The sequence below is a fragment of the Vanessa cardui genome, chromosome 12, assembly GCF_905220365.1.
Source record: "Vanessa cardui chromosome 12, ilVanCard2.1, whole genome shotgun sequence".
NCBI classification, from domain to species: domain Eukaryota; kingdom Metazoa; phylum Arthropoda; class Insecta; order Lepidoptera; family Nymphalidae; genus Vanessa; species Vanessa cardui.
This window is the reverse complement of record NC_061134.1, coordinates 13,816,097-13,832,642: the sequence shown is the minus strand read 5'-3', so window position 1 is coordinate 13,832,642 and position 16,546 is coordinate 13,816,097. Positions and strand designations below refer to the sequence as shown.

General features: G+C 32.2%; 1 protein-coding gene across 1 annotated transcript in view; it reads left to right on the top strand.

Moving 5' to 3' along the window:
- The first annotated feature begins 316 nt into the window (after positions 1-316).
- Positions 317-16,546, top strand: part of LOC124534458 (metabotropic glutamate receptor 2-like) — a 186,354-nt gene continuing 170,124 nt past the window's right edge. Inside the window, exon 1 of the mRNA XM_047110349.1 lies at positions 317-353. The gene's annotated coding sequence lies outside the window, so the exon portion shown is untranslated. The remainder of the gene's footprint in view (positions 354-16,546) is intronic.

Here is a 16,546-nt window from a genome sequence, read left to right as displayed (position 1 = left end):
TAAAATTAATCACAATAAGGCATTGCTAAAATCCGGAATGACACACAAAAAAAATGCGAAACCCTTTCGTCTCTTAGGGGGACATGACGTAATCGCTTGCGCATACAACCGTAACGAATAAAGAATGTCTTCACGCTAAAGAGTATAGACGAACCCCTACAGTAGATATAGCTATAACACTTTCTCCCAGTCTTCTTCGTCAGAGTGGTCAGATCAGGTAGCAAAGGCACTATCCACACGCTCCCGCTCAGCCGCTTTCCAATCAAAACATTTAATAAGGTTTAAAATAAATTAATATATGTATGTATTTTGTTTCAGGCGTTGATCATTGAATAGAAAAAGAAGACCGAGACGTAAGTAAATAAAATATATACGTATTAATTCGTAAGACTCTTATAAACAAGTGTAACGATAATTATACACATTTACAATAAGTATTATATTATGTACATTATCACATAACCCAGAGGCTATAATAATATAAGTATGTACATACATTTCGGTGAATGGAGTTCTGTTGGTAATAAAATAAACCAAAGCCGTTACATTAATATTATAAAGATGGTGTGTGGTGAACGCTGATAAAACCTTATTTGATTATTTGTTGATATTTCAATACTCAGTAAAAAAGTATCAGGTTGTTGATATAACATTTGTTTAAGACCTCCTCTTCTTCTAAGGAGTCACCAAACCTTCTCTCCCATGCGGGTAAGGTTTTGAGCAAGGTCACCTGGGTGGGGACCACCCATTAATCAGCTATTCTACTAATTCTGCTAAACGACGACACCAGATTAGTAAGAAAGTCTATATCATGAAAAATGGAATCAAGATGACGAGTGTGATGTATAAAAGTTGTCTGCGTTTGAACCCACAATCGTCAATTAAAATTCATGTGTTCTAAGGACTAGGTCATATCGGTCTTACTGGTCAGAGCAGAGGGAATCCATATACTAAGCTTACGTTGCTTAGCGCTGCCTTAAAAGCTCTCCAGTTGTAAAAGCTCACTTAATACGTGTAACTAAGGCTCCTATCATAGCTACACACACCACTTGGGCTAGCTATGGTACGAATCTCTTAGTACTATCCCTTAAGTCCGAATCGCACTTATGTCTCATAGTTACAATTAAAAATTCACTATATCATTAAAGTCCAAAATTTTAAGTATATGATAAAAATTAAATAAAATTCTATACAAATATTAAATAAAGAATTATATATAATATTTTATAATAGAATTAGCTATATAAATATTAAAAATCTAATTGTGATTTTTATATATTATATCAATCAAATTAAAAATTTAACAAATATAATATACTAAAATAATGTATTAAAACGCAGTAAGAAAATCAAAGTAACTTTAATACTTTACTTGAGATATAACTCAATGCCCAATCTACAAGTTATGTATGTGATCATGAGATCTTTGGAATGTTTGTCAGTAATATTATTATGAATTAATCATATACAATTAAATCTTAAAATTTAAATAACTTTTATCACACAAAACTAAACAAATTAAATAAAAAATATCTTGCTTTGATAAATATCACTTGCTATAAAGTAAAATAAATAAATTTAATTCTACAGCTACAGTAAAATGTATCAAAACATAAAATCTCAAATGAAATTATAATGTCAAGTTCATATAAAAACGGGATATTATTTTATAAATCTTTTAATAGATTATAATAATCAATTATGTTAATTAATTATGAGAATATATCTCTTGCAATAAGTGGAAAATAAAAAGTGGGGCGATCTCGGAACATAAAATAAAAATATAAAGACCGTTAAAACAACTTTGTTAACAATATAAACTTACTTGCTTTATAACATCGTAAAGGTTATATTTATATCCACTACAAATGCTAATTACAACACACCCAAGCATAACGTACAGTAATTTATTAGCTTTGGAATAAATTATCATACAATAGCGACCCGCCCCGGCTTCGCATGGGTGCAATACTGATACTAAATATGCTACAGAATTTGTTTATTTACGACATCACATTATAAACATCTAAAATTATCAGTGTTTCTTTACTATATTGTCCGTGTATTATATACAAAGACCTTTCACTCGAATTATTCTATGTATTAAATAACACCGCATCAAAATAAAATTTTAACAAAAAGAAAAACCGACTTCAAACAAAACACAATTTTAAAACAATAATAAAAAAATGCACTAAAAAGTATTAAAAATAATTGCATATTTAACATATTTTTTAGAGTCCTCCTAGGTAAAATGAAATGAAAAATATTAGACTACTTAAAAGTCGATTTACGATTATATAACGTAGTTATAGTTATTGCTATATTTGGAGCCAGTGTCAGCCACGGGCACACGCCTCAACAATCAAAAGAAAGAAGCGATACGAGCCCCTTGATTCACCAAGTATATTATCTTGTAAGAGGTAATTTGTAAAAAACATATTTCTTAAAGTATTCTCGTATTGTTTTTTTGATAGATATACTATAGGGTTTAATTGGCTGACATCTGGTCTGGAACACATTCCACTACTCTGTTCCACAAATTAAGCACATATATATATAGTGGTGCTTGCCTGGGTTCGAATCTGCAATAATCGGTTGAGATGCACGTGTTCTAACCACTGGGCCATCTCAGCTCATTAGATACTACGCCAAACAGAAATGTTTCCGTATGAAAGATGTGTGAGCGAGTGTAACTATAAGTACAAGCATATATATAGACTCCTAAAACCTGTAAGGTATGATTAATATATGTATGTATAACAGATTGATACTTTTTATTTGACTCCCAAGTGAAAATGAATTATCAACACAAAATCAAAATTTAAATATTCGACCGAAGAATTATATTCTAAGTGTGTATAAATCAACCGAGAAAAGATAGCAAGGAACTTAGTAGTTAATCTTTTTCAACAATTAAAAATACAATGTCAGTTTAATTAAACACGTAAGAAATACATATATACGGTCAGGAAGCCATAAGTATTAGCTCCATGCTTTTTTATTTTCTATAAAATTAAACTAATGAATGAGTCGAGATGGTCCAGTGGTTAGAACGCTTGCATCTTAACCGATGATTGCGGGTTCAAACCCAGGCAAGCACCGCTGATTCATGTGCTTAATTTGTCTTTATAATTCATCTCGTGCTCAGCGGTAAAGGAAAACATCGTGAGGAAACCTGCATGTGACAAATTTCATAGAAATTCTGCCACATGTGTATTCCACCAACCCGCATTGGAACAGCGTGGTGGAATATGTTCCAAACCTTCTCCTCAAAGGGAGAGGAGGCCTTTAGCTCACCAGTGGGAATTTACAGGCTGTTGTTTAAACAAATGAAATCTCCACGGTTCACGCTCAAATTTGAAACAGCGGTATGTATATTTTGGCTTTCTAGCCACTGGGCTATCTTTCGTTCTATTTCACGTATTCACACAAAATACGTTAAAATAGAACGACATAAGCTATCCTTATGAATCCGCCTATCTATTATTGAAAACCGCATGAAAATCCGCCCAGTAGTAAAGGCGTTAATCGTGAATATACAGACCGACAGACGCGGCCGGGGGACTTTTTATAATATATAGTGATTATTAATTTTAAATTTATTATAATTCCGTCGAATAAGAGCCTCGTTAAAGATACCGTCTCAACGCAGCGTCGTTACAATGCAGCAGACATCTCCCAACGAACCTCGTGCTAACAAGTTGATCTGATTGGATCTCATTACACAACACTATTCTCCTCCATTCGTAACTCTCAACTATAAAGTATCGGACACTCTTGCATTACAAAGCGAGGCGAAAGCGACACCATTTTTTAGTGAATAAAATGTCATCTTCTTTATTTATTTATCATTTCTTTTTACTGCCCAAGAACACTATTACTACTAAAAAAGAAATATCACATTTCCATTTATTCACGAAGTCATTAGTATTTTTTATTTGGTGGTAGTTACTTAGTATTGTTCGGTTCACATTTTGAAGTTGAGTGAGCCATTTAATTACAAGAAATATACCAAGGATATAACATCTGGGCTATGAATAATCTGAATCGAAGTCCACTTTATTCGAGTGGGCTATAAAAACACTTTCAAATTGTAATTTATAAACTCGTAGATAACGAGAACCCACAAAGGTACGCCATAATTATTATAAATTAAAAACATTGCTGCCCCCTCTTTCACTTCATATTGTGGCTGAGGTGTGTTAAATTCCTAATATCTTCAGAATTTATATCCTTCTCCGGAACTATTCCTTATTAGTATTATTGATTGATCGTCTTAAATTTATTCTCACTCGACTAAGAAAATGGTAATAAGAAAAATGACTTACTATTAAATATTTGATGTTTTAGATCTTCTGTCTCACTCTTTAGTTATCTGTGTGAGTTATTCCGTGAAATGGGACGGAAATGTGTAACAGGAATTCAAATTAAGAACGTTATTTGATTCGACCAATGAGCGCGCTCTGTTTTAGATTTGGCTGACAGGTAACAACACATTTTCCAAAAGGATATAATGTACATTTTGTTTATTACCAAAGCAAGATGACAAATGTACCTCCTCATAATATGCGACAGCTGTAAGGCTTTTTCTTTTTCAATACAAAACTTTTATCGTTGAAGCTGATGGCATTTATTTACCGTCACACGTGGTTTAGCGATTATTTATCATATATCATATCAATATATTTTTATATGAAAAGGTTGTCAAAATATCAACATTCAATTCTGAGAGTTGGAGTTTATGTGTATCAGAGTACCTTTACGCTTTTCCGTAAAATAAATAAAAAGAATGAGATCTTTGTACCACGTGTTGCATGAAAATACTGCGATGAAGAATAGTTTTTACTATGGCACTGTTTTTATTGCTGTACGAGAATATAGCAAGGGAAACAGAAGGTCATAAAACAGTCGCTTTCTTATTACCTTAATATCAAGGCAGGAAGAGTTATTGTAGTTCAAACCGATGAATGAGAATCTACATACATTAGAAAACTATTTCATATTCAAAATAACAATATATTTTAATGATGGCCTTAATGATCTTGCTAGCCAAGCCAAGTAAAAAGTGACTAATTTTTTGCTTAAGGTATATCATTAAGTGTGAGCTCGTGGTTCAGTGAGCACGTCCTGTATCTAAATTAATTACAAATCGGATACGAGATCGTCTGACAGCCACATTTGAAAGACATTTATTTTTCCAACGCACACTTTCAGTATTAAATAAATTATCGATTTTGATCAAATGTGTTACAGTGATGGCCCAGTGGTTAGAGCGCGGGCATCTTTTACGATTACGGGTTCAAACCAAGGCAAACACCACTGAATATCCATGTGCCTAATTTGTCTTTATAATTCATCTTGTGCTCGGCGATGTATGCGAACATCGTGTCTAAATTCATAGAAATTCTGCCACATGTGTATTCCACCAACCCGCATTGGAACATCGTGTTGGAATATGTTCCAAACTTTCTCCTTAAAGGGAGAGGAAGCCGTAGCCTTGGGAAATATAAAGGATGTTGTTTTTGTGTTATAAAGAATGCTTGAACCCCAATGACCCCAGACTATTAGTAGATGAATTTGGGGATACAAGTCATTCAAACAGTTTTATCACAAACTGAATTCGAAGCAGGTAAATCCTCATATTCGTGGTGTAAAGGAAAAGGTCTTAAATTTTATTTACGCAACATAACGTTCTCAACTTAAGCGCGATATAATTCGTACTGTATTCTGATGATTAAATTTCTTTTTCCGGCACGAAATTCAAATGTCATTTCCTTATTCGGTTGAATTTTAATGGGGGGAATGCTTAATGCGGTTTCGTTTGTACAGAACGCATATTTTTAATCACCACTTAATCTGTAGGCGGTTTGATGGATGGTTTTAGCTCCCTGCTATAAGCAAAAGTAAGACATACTTAAAAGTAAGACATTATTTAAGTAAGACATACTTTTAGGTCTTTTTAAAACTATACGTTTTGGTATGGTTATGATTAAATCTTCTAAATTCAAATTTCTGTTTATGATTTTAAGTTTTTTTTTTCTATTAGTGATTTCTTTATTTGTAAAATGTAAAGTTTGTAACGTGAAATGGAGATTCCAAATTTTCGAAGAGGATACTTTTGATTTACGCTTTGATAATTCAATTATGATTATGTTTGAATTTACTTGTTACTTTAAATTTAATATTAAGAGGACTGAAAAAAACGGTACATTAAGCCATTCATGACAAATAGTACAAATTAAAGTTGTTTTTTCGGTTTCTGAAATATCTTGTATCATTTTTTTTATATTATCCGTGTAGGCACATGACTTCACTCCACCTGATGGTAAGTGGAAATGGAGTCCAAACGCGAAAACGCCTAGTATGCACAGCAAGAATGAGCTGCACTAGTCACCCTGGCCATGCTGGCCCGCAAGATGCCTCTTCACGCCTCATTTGAAGGCACCCAGGCATGATAATATAAACCGGTACATTTAGGGTTAATGAGACGATTCCCTAAAATGGGAAAGCAGAATTTGGTTGAGATCTTTGGTCGGCCATAAGTCTGCTTTCATCAGGGTCATCACTAATGCCGTTAATAAGAAAATTATCTTCTGCATCAATACCAGCTAGTAAGTTGACGATGACGATGCATACGCTTATTACAAGAAAAACTCATATTTGGTCCTTATTTATTTACCTTCCATTGCAGACAAAATTGAATTTTCGCCTTCCGTAATCAAATATTTATTCAAATAGAAAACATCCATTTTGAAATGTTAAAATTTCACAACCTAATTTTCCAAACGTCCATTTCCCCTTCAGCAAGCGAGCCACGTTCACGAAACACAAATTTTCCTTCGACGGAATTCCCACTGGTCTATAACCGTCAGATATTGAATGCTACTTGCATATTAGATATGCCTGCTGGCTTTATTCGTATAACGTACATATTTTTTGCATACATCCGCTTTGAAGCTCTATTCCATGAATGTTCTATTAATCCAGTCATTAAATACATGAAAGGGGTTTTTCAAAAATTTGGGAAAAGGAAATTTTCATTTTTTAAAGCGTCAAATTTTTTTAGAACTCCATTCCACTGTAACTAGAGGACTATTAATCTGATACTCAAATGTTTTTAAGGAGTTTCATTCAATTTTGTTACGATATTTTTTATAATAACGATATTAATGTAGATGGCGGTGAAGTGAGGATAAGTCCGAAAAAAGTAATTTTGTCGAAATTATCCTCACTTTCCGAGATGGTATACCAGTAGTGGTTTCTTAAGATCCTCAACTTAGAATATTAATCTGAACACTGTCTTCATATTATTATGATAGAAAAAAAATATACCATGGTAACGCTTACTCCTCCATAAACCGATACCAATATTGGAAAAAGCGTCTTATCCAGCTGTGATATAATGACAGGCTGTTTACTTTACTTTTTAACATAACAATAATTTTCGAAGCCTACTTAACTTTATTTTCGCAAATTCATCCTCATTTTATCTGATATTCTATACTTCCATTTTTAAAACGAATAATATTTGAATCAAAAATTCTTGCAAAGAAATCATTCGATCAATTTGAAGCTACCAATTTATACATCGCGCAGTATTCCATTACAGTATGTCCCAACTTCGTCGTTTTCACTCCACACTAAGTCATTTCCGAAACTCCTGACGTAACTAAATTGTGGAGACCATTGATTCAGCCGAATGGCACTCCGTCTGATCAAATATGGCTTAATTCAATTTTTATTACAAATTCTTTTGCAAAATATTCACAAATTTTGAAGTCAATACAATTTCCAATTAGGGATCTGGACCAGATATTTAGTGTAGTATTGGACATTTATTAGGAACATCTAACCAATAAGAAAAATCTGTTACATAAAATGAGTCATGAAGCGAAAAATTGGTAAAATGTACTGGTTGAGGCAAGTTGAGACAATTTAAAAGATAGTGTATTGTTATCGGGGCTTCAATCCAAACATGCACAATGCAATGAATATTTTATTCGACCTTTGGAAAATATCCTTACCATAATACAGCCATTAATACTCATCACTGGAATGATGATTACAATCAGAGTTACACTTAACTGTAAAATATCACTTACCAAAATAATCCGTCCAAATGACAGTATAATTATTGATGATATACTTTAATTCCAGAATTATAAAAAAAGAACGTGATATTTTCTTCATTAAAAAAAACATTTGAAATTTTATTACCGGTGAAAAGGTTACATTATATTTTTTTATGATTCTGTGATTCCCTTAAGGATCAAAATAATCCACTATCAGAAATCAAAGTAAGTAATGAACCAATTATTCTAATCTGAGAATCAATTTGCCATTGACAAGACAATAACACCTTTACTCCACTGACAGGTTTAATTTATAGGTAGGAGTGCCTCTTCTGCCAGACTATCGACGCGGTTAATAAACAATGAATATTATAAGCACCAACAAACCGTAGGTTCCTATAAAAACCACCTTTTAAATTATCGATTTCAAATTATCAATATTGGAGACAATCTCTGCTTCATTAACTATTTCCCAAGGATTCAGTACTGGTGTAACAATATACATAGATAACCATTTCACTTCCATAGATATACATAAACATCTGCATTACTGACAGTTTTCCCATAAGAAACTAAAAAAATTAACTTTAAAATAAAGAGGTTGCGTGAGTCTTGTTCCAATATTTGTCTCAAAGCAAAGAACATATAAATAGTACATAATAATAGAAGTAATATCATAGAGCTCACAGACCTCGTAGAGGATGTTGGAAAGTAAAATGTGATATCAGTGTTATAATTAAATAACACTTAATCACACTTAAATACAGCAATACATAGTATTAATGTTTAGGTGTGGTTAGGCTGGCTTACACAAAGCCGACCTAACCACAATACCACCGGTAAAATTTCGGTTCAAATAACTAATTACTATTTTGTGTTTGACGTGTGTAATATTATTTCGGGTTCATGCTCCAAGTTTATTTCATCCAGTATTAATAATAGTAACATAATTGTATTTAGGTTTATATAACTTAACTTTAAAGATAAGAGATGTTATTGATTTATTTTCTCGTTCTTCTAGATAGAATCTACATTCAGAACTAATAATAACTTTAAAACTAATTTAATCTTATAAAATAACTACGATTCAAGTCCTTCGAAGGGCCCAACTTCAATGAAGTATATCTAGATCTCTATTTTCCTGAGACTATTATTTTTCTTGAATAAATTCTGAAAGTTAATTAAGTTTTTTAGAGTGTGTATTTGTCGAAACGTTTTCTTACAAGCAACATCATTAGGTTCTATTTCAAACTAAAATACAACGCAATTATAAACACAAATGTTTGTACTTGAAAACTCGTGTGTACATGCCAATATAATTTAACAAATTTAATGAACTATGTATATCATATAGAAAGGTTAAGGTCAATGACACCTGTTTCTAATCTTGATACTTCATAATTTTATATTAATTTGATTAAATTATGTAGTTCGCTAGGCTACAAGCCGTTTTATGTTTTTGATTATTTACATATGAGTGTGCCATATATGTATTCCAATATTATCTTAAATTGCCTTGTTAGTTTAGAGGTCGATAAAAATTTGACTGGCGAGAAAGACGCAGTAACTGCTTGAAATTTGAAAGTAGATATTGGTTTTTATGGAAGTGTGAACGTGTTATGAGAGTTTCGTGCCCGAGAAGGCATGTAAATTCATTGCACCTAAACTCTTCCGGTCCTGATAAATTTGCCATGCCATATGCCAGTGAAGAAATAAATAAATACACTTATGGTTGTACACACACTTGTACAGAATAATATGAATATTGTACACAATAATATAATATGCAAAATAATGTTTTGCATACTTAGCTTTGCAAGGGAAACCCCTTCATAGCTTATGTTCATGCGATTGTTATAGTTATAGTAACTCCTCCAAATCTTTTATACAAAATGCGCAAATAGAAGTGATATCTCTAATAGAGCACAGAGAGGTTCAGACTCATAAACTTCTTTCAGAGCAAGGAAAAATTTACTATGCTTGTCAAAATTTGTAAATACGTTTGAACGTCTATTTAGAAAGTAATTTTCAAAATTCATGGTTATGCATTCAAAAATTGCTTTTACAATTATTTAACGATCATTCTATCGTTGTAAATTAAAAAAATAAATAATAATGAATAGATGTGTACTAAGACTAATATGTACAATCGGGGTAAGAAAAGGTTCGTCACCTAAGGTCTATTTTCGTGTGCTCAGTATGACCGATGATCTGCTTTACCGACCGAGAATGACATACTGCGTCGCAATAATTTGATGTTATGATTCAAAAGGCATTAAGACTTTAAGACTTGACAAAGGAATTAATTTGAAATTTGACGTAGGTTTTCTTACTCTGACTGTACACAAGCCCAAGCCTCGTACTAAGCGTGCAATTAGTGAGAATCGAAACGGCAAAACATGAGAATGACTTTCAGTCTCTGGTTTACAAACAACAATGCGTACCGTGTAATTTGATCTAATGATGTTAACTAAAATATAAGTAGAAGCAGATTTGAGTTTATTTAATTAAAATAAAAAAGGAGATAATAATTGCTCTCAAATTTGATTTCCTGAATTTCAGGAAATTTTATAAGCGTTCGTATTGTTTTCAAAGAGAACATATTTTAATTGCAATTAGTTGTATTACCGCCGACCTTTCATAGACAATTTAAATTTAAATCTGTACTATAACGACTTAGAAGTACTTATAACAATAATAAACACAACAACAGCCTGTAAAATTCCCACTGATGGGCCAAGGCCTCATCCTCCTCTGGAGAAGTTTCGAAGATATTCTACGCTGTTCCAATGCAACCCGCATTGAATAGACATGTGGTAGAATTTTTATGAAATAAGGCACATGTAGGCCAAGTACGAGATGAATTATAAACACACGAATATCCAACGGTACTTGCCTGGATTTGAATCCACAATCATCGGTTAAGAGGCACGTGTTCTAACCACATGGCTATCTCGGCTCCAAAAAGTGCTTATAAAAGTCTAATTCTATATTTATAAAGAATATTATTTAAAGAACTAAATATCTTATTTATATTAGACTTTGTTTGTCTTATGATTCATGTTTCATTTTTAAAATGTCTTTACAACACGATTCGAGTTTAAACAAACCAATATATTTCTAATTCAAACTTTTTGGAGCATGATCACAATTACAACGTTAGAGTACAAAACATTTCCAAATGAAAATTTTCCACTTGTTTCGTTCACGTGCACTATTTTTATTTGTTTTAAAATCCTACAAACAATTTCACAGAGACTAATCAATTCCCTGTCCATCTCGACGTGTATTTAGCCAATCTACGCCTGTAATGGAGGGAGGGGGGCACAACTGCGGTTTACAATTAACTCGGATTGCCTGATTTCAATTGCTCTGAACTGCGCTTCTGACCAATATCTTCTAATCACTAGTGGACTTGTATGCCCATATTGAGGATATTAATTGCGTTCAGTAATTTAATCTAATTTCAAAATTATGTCTATGTAATGGGTACTTTTAGTAATGATAGTTTAGTGATTTCAGTCATACATATTATGCTTGTTTTGGCCTAATTAATTCTGCATCCAATTTCGGCTCCAGGCGAAGGAAATTTTCAAAGGATCGAAATAGATATGAAATTATAAAAAAAAAAAATTGTTTATTACAAAGATCTACACTCTTGCTTAGTACAATTTAATATTTTTATCTACATTCATCAAAAAAGTATGTCGATATAAACATACATTAAAGCAAAATATGTATTTAATATATGTATGTATTATATGTAAATGAAATAAGACATAAATTAAAGAAAACAATCATCAAAGTTAAACTAACGTAATATTATAATATAAAATTTAGCAATAACAAAAACGAAAAAAAAATCAAGAAATATTACTTGGAAAAGAAACATTGGCGATTCATGGAATTATTTATCTATCTATCTGTATAAATTGTCTTGATAGCTTTTGTATAATTGAATGTTATGATATTTAGGAATCACAATTTTTTTTATTTTTGTTTAGCAGTAGATCTATAATTAATTACTAACTACTAGTGGGTCTCCTACAAAATTTCGCGTTTATTCAATGAATCTTTTAAGAATTTCGGAACCAATAAAAGGTTTTATTTGATTTCATTTCGTAGTAAACAGCAAGTCACGCATCTATGTACATTCAGCGCCAAAATTTAATAAGTTATTTAAATGAAATTTCAATGTCAAATAGTACACATTACTTTAGTTAGAATTGGTCAAAAACAATTTACTTTAATTTTGTTTTTAATTTCATTATAAAGCCGTTGTAATAGTTCTAATTGGCCAGTAACTTTCTTTCGCTCTCTAAAAAAACTTTGTTAAAATGTAATAATTTAGTGAATTTCAATCGAGAAACCTTAAATTTTCTCCACGTTTGAAGCTCTTTAAAATGAAATCATAACCGTTTTATTATGTGCAGCTATCGCCCCAAAATCGCTGGGACAAAAATGGGCTTACGCTAATGATATACAAGAAAGATCAACGCAATCTGTTACAAGTTCACTAGCACTTGGCAGGATTTAGTAATATTGGGAATTGGAAGTATTTACAGTGTTTACGATCTCGTTGCACGCGAAGCACGTAAAGCCTTGGTTGCACGTACACATTTCATCAGTCGTGTTAAATTGCCGTCCCATCGTATTATGAGAGCAAAGTTACAGAGACACGAGCATTGTAATCTTCTATCTATCTTTTTGTAATGAAACATAGCAGATAGCCATAGGATTTCCATCAGGAGAGCCTCCTGCTCGTTTGCTAGCTATAACATAAAAAATAACCTATCGACATTAAAGCCGTAAGAAATATTAACCATACTTTCCATTGAGAACACGCCCCAAAACTGAAATAAACTGGCTTTTGCATAATAAATAATAATACCGTCAGTACTAAATATAATATTCAACCCCCTAGAAAATTGGAAGAATTCCGAAATCAGGGAAGTGAAAATCTCAGTAATTCAACCGAAAAAGTTAATAGTACTTAAACTAGACAACCAGCGCCCGAGGCCGGTGGCTATAAAAATTTAACGTTCCGTTTCACAGAGTGGCCACATTCAGCTCAGTTGGTTCTCGTAAATGTTGCTTCGAAAATGTTGGAAACATTTGGAATTACCGAATGTTACGATATATTACTTCCCTCTTTCAACACTTTAGCTCGTTTGAAATTTCACATTCGGTTTCATTAAGTATTTATGTAGTAATATTAATGATATAACATTACAAAAAAAAATAATTTGCATTCAGAGGTACCCCTCTGAGTGAGGGTACCTTTTACATGCTACCGCTAAAAAACAATATTGTGTTCTGTTGTGTGTCAGCTTTTAAAATTGATTGAACCAATGTAACTACAGGCACATCTTAGTTCCCAAGGTTGGTTGGCTTATTAGGAAAAAGCGACGATTAATACATCGAAGTGACAATGTCTATACACAGTACTGCCCGCTTACCATCAGGTGGTCCACTTATTAATCTGAGTATCTATAATAATAATTCTTCTATAATATTATTTTCATCAATTAGTTCATACTAGATGCGACCCGTGGCTTCGCCTTTTAGTGGCTTAGTTGTCACGAGTTTGGTAAAAAAGTAGCCTTTGTCCTTCCTTGGAGTTTAAGCTTAGTTCACAACAATTTCATCGAATTTAGTTCATTGGCTTGGTCGTGAAAGAGCGACAAACAGACAGACAGGCAGTCTAAGTTACTTTCACATTTATAATATTTGTATAAAATAGTCAAGTCCATTAAAAGCCAAATTAATTGGTGCATCATGTATCACATATTTGATTAAAATAATCAAAATAAATATAAAGAAAAATAATAAATATTTTATTTTAATAATTTATAAAAGAAAAATATTAAACACCAAACTAAATGAACAATTGTAAAAAGTTTCAACTGAAAAAATAACTGAAGCCATTTCGACTTTGATGGCCAAGTTGCAGAGGCCTTTACAAGAAGACATTTACCGGCTGTTACGTTACTCTTAAAACAGTACAGCCTAATAAGTACAACGATGTTTCTAGATCACTGCATCCATTCATACGTCTGTAAGTCTCTAAACATGGACCAAGAACTTTTTCAATACCTCCGAGCAATTTGCTAAAGTGGTTCTACTCTATGCGACAGCCATATTCCATTCTAAATGCAATCGGGTAACACTGAACAAAGATTTATGGAAATTACATGTAGATTATTTTACATAGTCTCTTTTGTAATTTATTTAGAAGCTGGGAGATTTTATTTATTTATACCTACAAGCATATAATCTTAGTTATACCTCGGAAACCATATTACCCAGCTGTATACTTGGGTAAACTTTTATTTTGACATTCTAAAACATTTCTCAAGACATACCTATGTGGTATGGATATACGCCACTGCCCTTAACTAAGGTCGCAGGAATCATCGATTTTTTGACTCATATCTTGCCAGTGTCTCATTTCCTGTAAGGTATATTTTGGAAAATAAAATAATGTACAATTTTTGTTTTGGGCATTTTTTTAAACCTGCTACACCTACTAAAAAATAATTTTCCTCAAACTGACAACGCACCTGCAAGCCTCTCAGTGCTGCAGATATCCATAACGGTGGTAATCCTTTCCATCAGATGAGCCTATTTACCACCTTATTCACAATAATAAGCAAACAAGTAGGAAAGTAATTACTTACAAGAAATACTGAATCACAATTCCACAATATTAAATGTACAGCGTTTTGTAATGTAGATTCTAGTGAGAATAACCAGCAAGAAAATCTGTAGCTTCTAAGAAGATGAAACTTCTATTTAATGCTGTAATCTGTGTCTCGCAGTCAATGCAGCGTCTGCTTTATTTACACTGTCAGCTTCCATCTCTTGACGGCTAATAGAATATGCTTTTTACTGTTTCTTTGCACTTCTTAGCAGAAAATAGATTTGACGCAGTAGATTTACTAAAAAAATTTAAATTTTTCCTGGTTATTGAAGCAAGTGCTCAATGTTCAAAGATAATAAACTTACTATAGTACAAGTAAATAGCAGTGTCTATTACTTAGACACTGGAGTCCGAACTTAAATAATCCGAAATCAATTAAAAAAAAATTGCTTTAAAAACTAGTTTATATTAATAATTCTTGCCATTTAATTGTACATTGTTAAGTTGTCGTTAGTAGTTAATAAGTGAATAAAAAAAAAAACAAAAAAAGATCACAGAACATTCGATTTTACACATTACTTTTTCTTTTTGAATATTGTAAAAAAAGGTTTTATATGTGATGAAATAATGTTAATTAAACTTAAATTAATTTAGATATATAGATATTATTAAATTAGATATATTTTTAATTTAGATATACAGATATTATTATTAAAATAAAAATCGTAGGCGCAAACATCTCCTTTTGAGAATATTCCACCACACTGCTTCACTATAAGTTGGTGGATATAAAGATGGTACATTTTAGCCAGATTTGCAGTTTTTCACATAATTTTCTTTTTTATGAAATGAGGTGAATTATAAACACAATTTAAGAACATAAATAAAAATTACTTGGGTTACTTCTAACTCATAAAGGTCCTGCTATTGAATCTGTAAGATACATTAACTGAGAATTGGAAGATCGTATGTTAATTATGGTCGTAAGTTATTGAAATTAAGTCCTTAACTATATAGAAATAAGAATTAAAATAGTTACTGAATAAATCATAACAGTGTGGAATGTTGGCAAGAATGCTAGCAGCACTTTCCCGTTGAATCGCAATTCCGATCCTCTGAACAAATAACGTACCAGTCCCCTTGTCACTAGTGGAGGCAATTAGGCGAGGTGTTATATTTTTAAAGAAGCATTTGCTTCCTCCAAGGACAAAGTGTTTCAACAGAAAATGGGACAAAACATGATTTGTATAAGACACGAATATACGATCGCTTGTACGCTTATTATTATTACTGATGTAAGTTATCACGCACTTTACCTTAACAGTATACGTGTGTAAATATAGAGTATTAATTATATAAAGTATCACTGAATTTTCATGTGCTTAATTTGTGTAAATAATTCGTCTCATACTCGACGGTGAAGGAAAAATCGCGAGGAAACCTGTATGTGTCTAATTTTAATGAAATTCAGCATGTGCATCCACCAACACGCATTGGGACAACTGGTGGAAAATGCTCTTAATCTTCTCCTCGAATGACCTGTAGCCCAACAGAGGGAAATGTATGTGATGTACACGTTGCTGTTATTTATAAAACAGACTGCCCTTGTAATACCTATTCAAGTTTACGAAGAGGCAAATTGATTTTTTAAAAAATAAAAAAATATATATTTAAAATAATTGAGGATTGAATTAAACACGTCTGAACAGATTTGGATGCTCAGTTTAATTGATTATTGAAATACATGTTTCCCACTGTCTTAACTAAAATCTTACATTCCAGGAATTCATTTACATTGTTATGTTTCCCAGTACAACGACCACCCAAC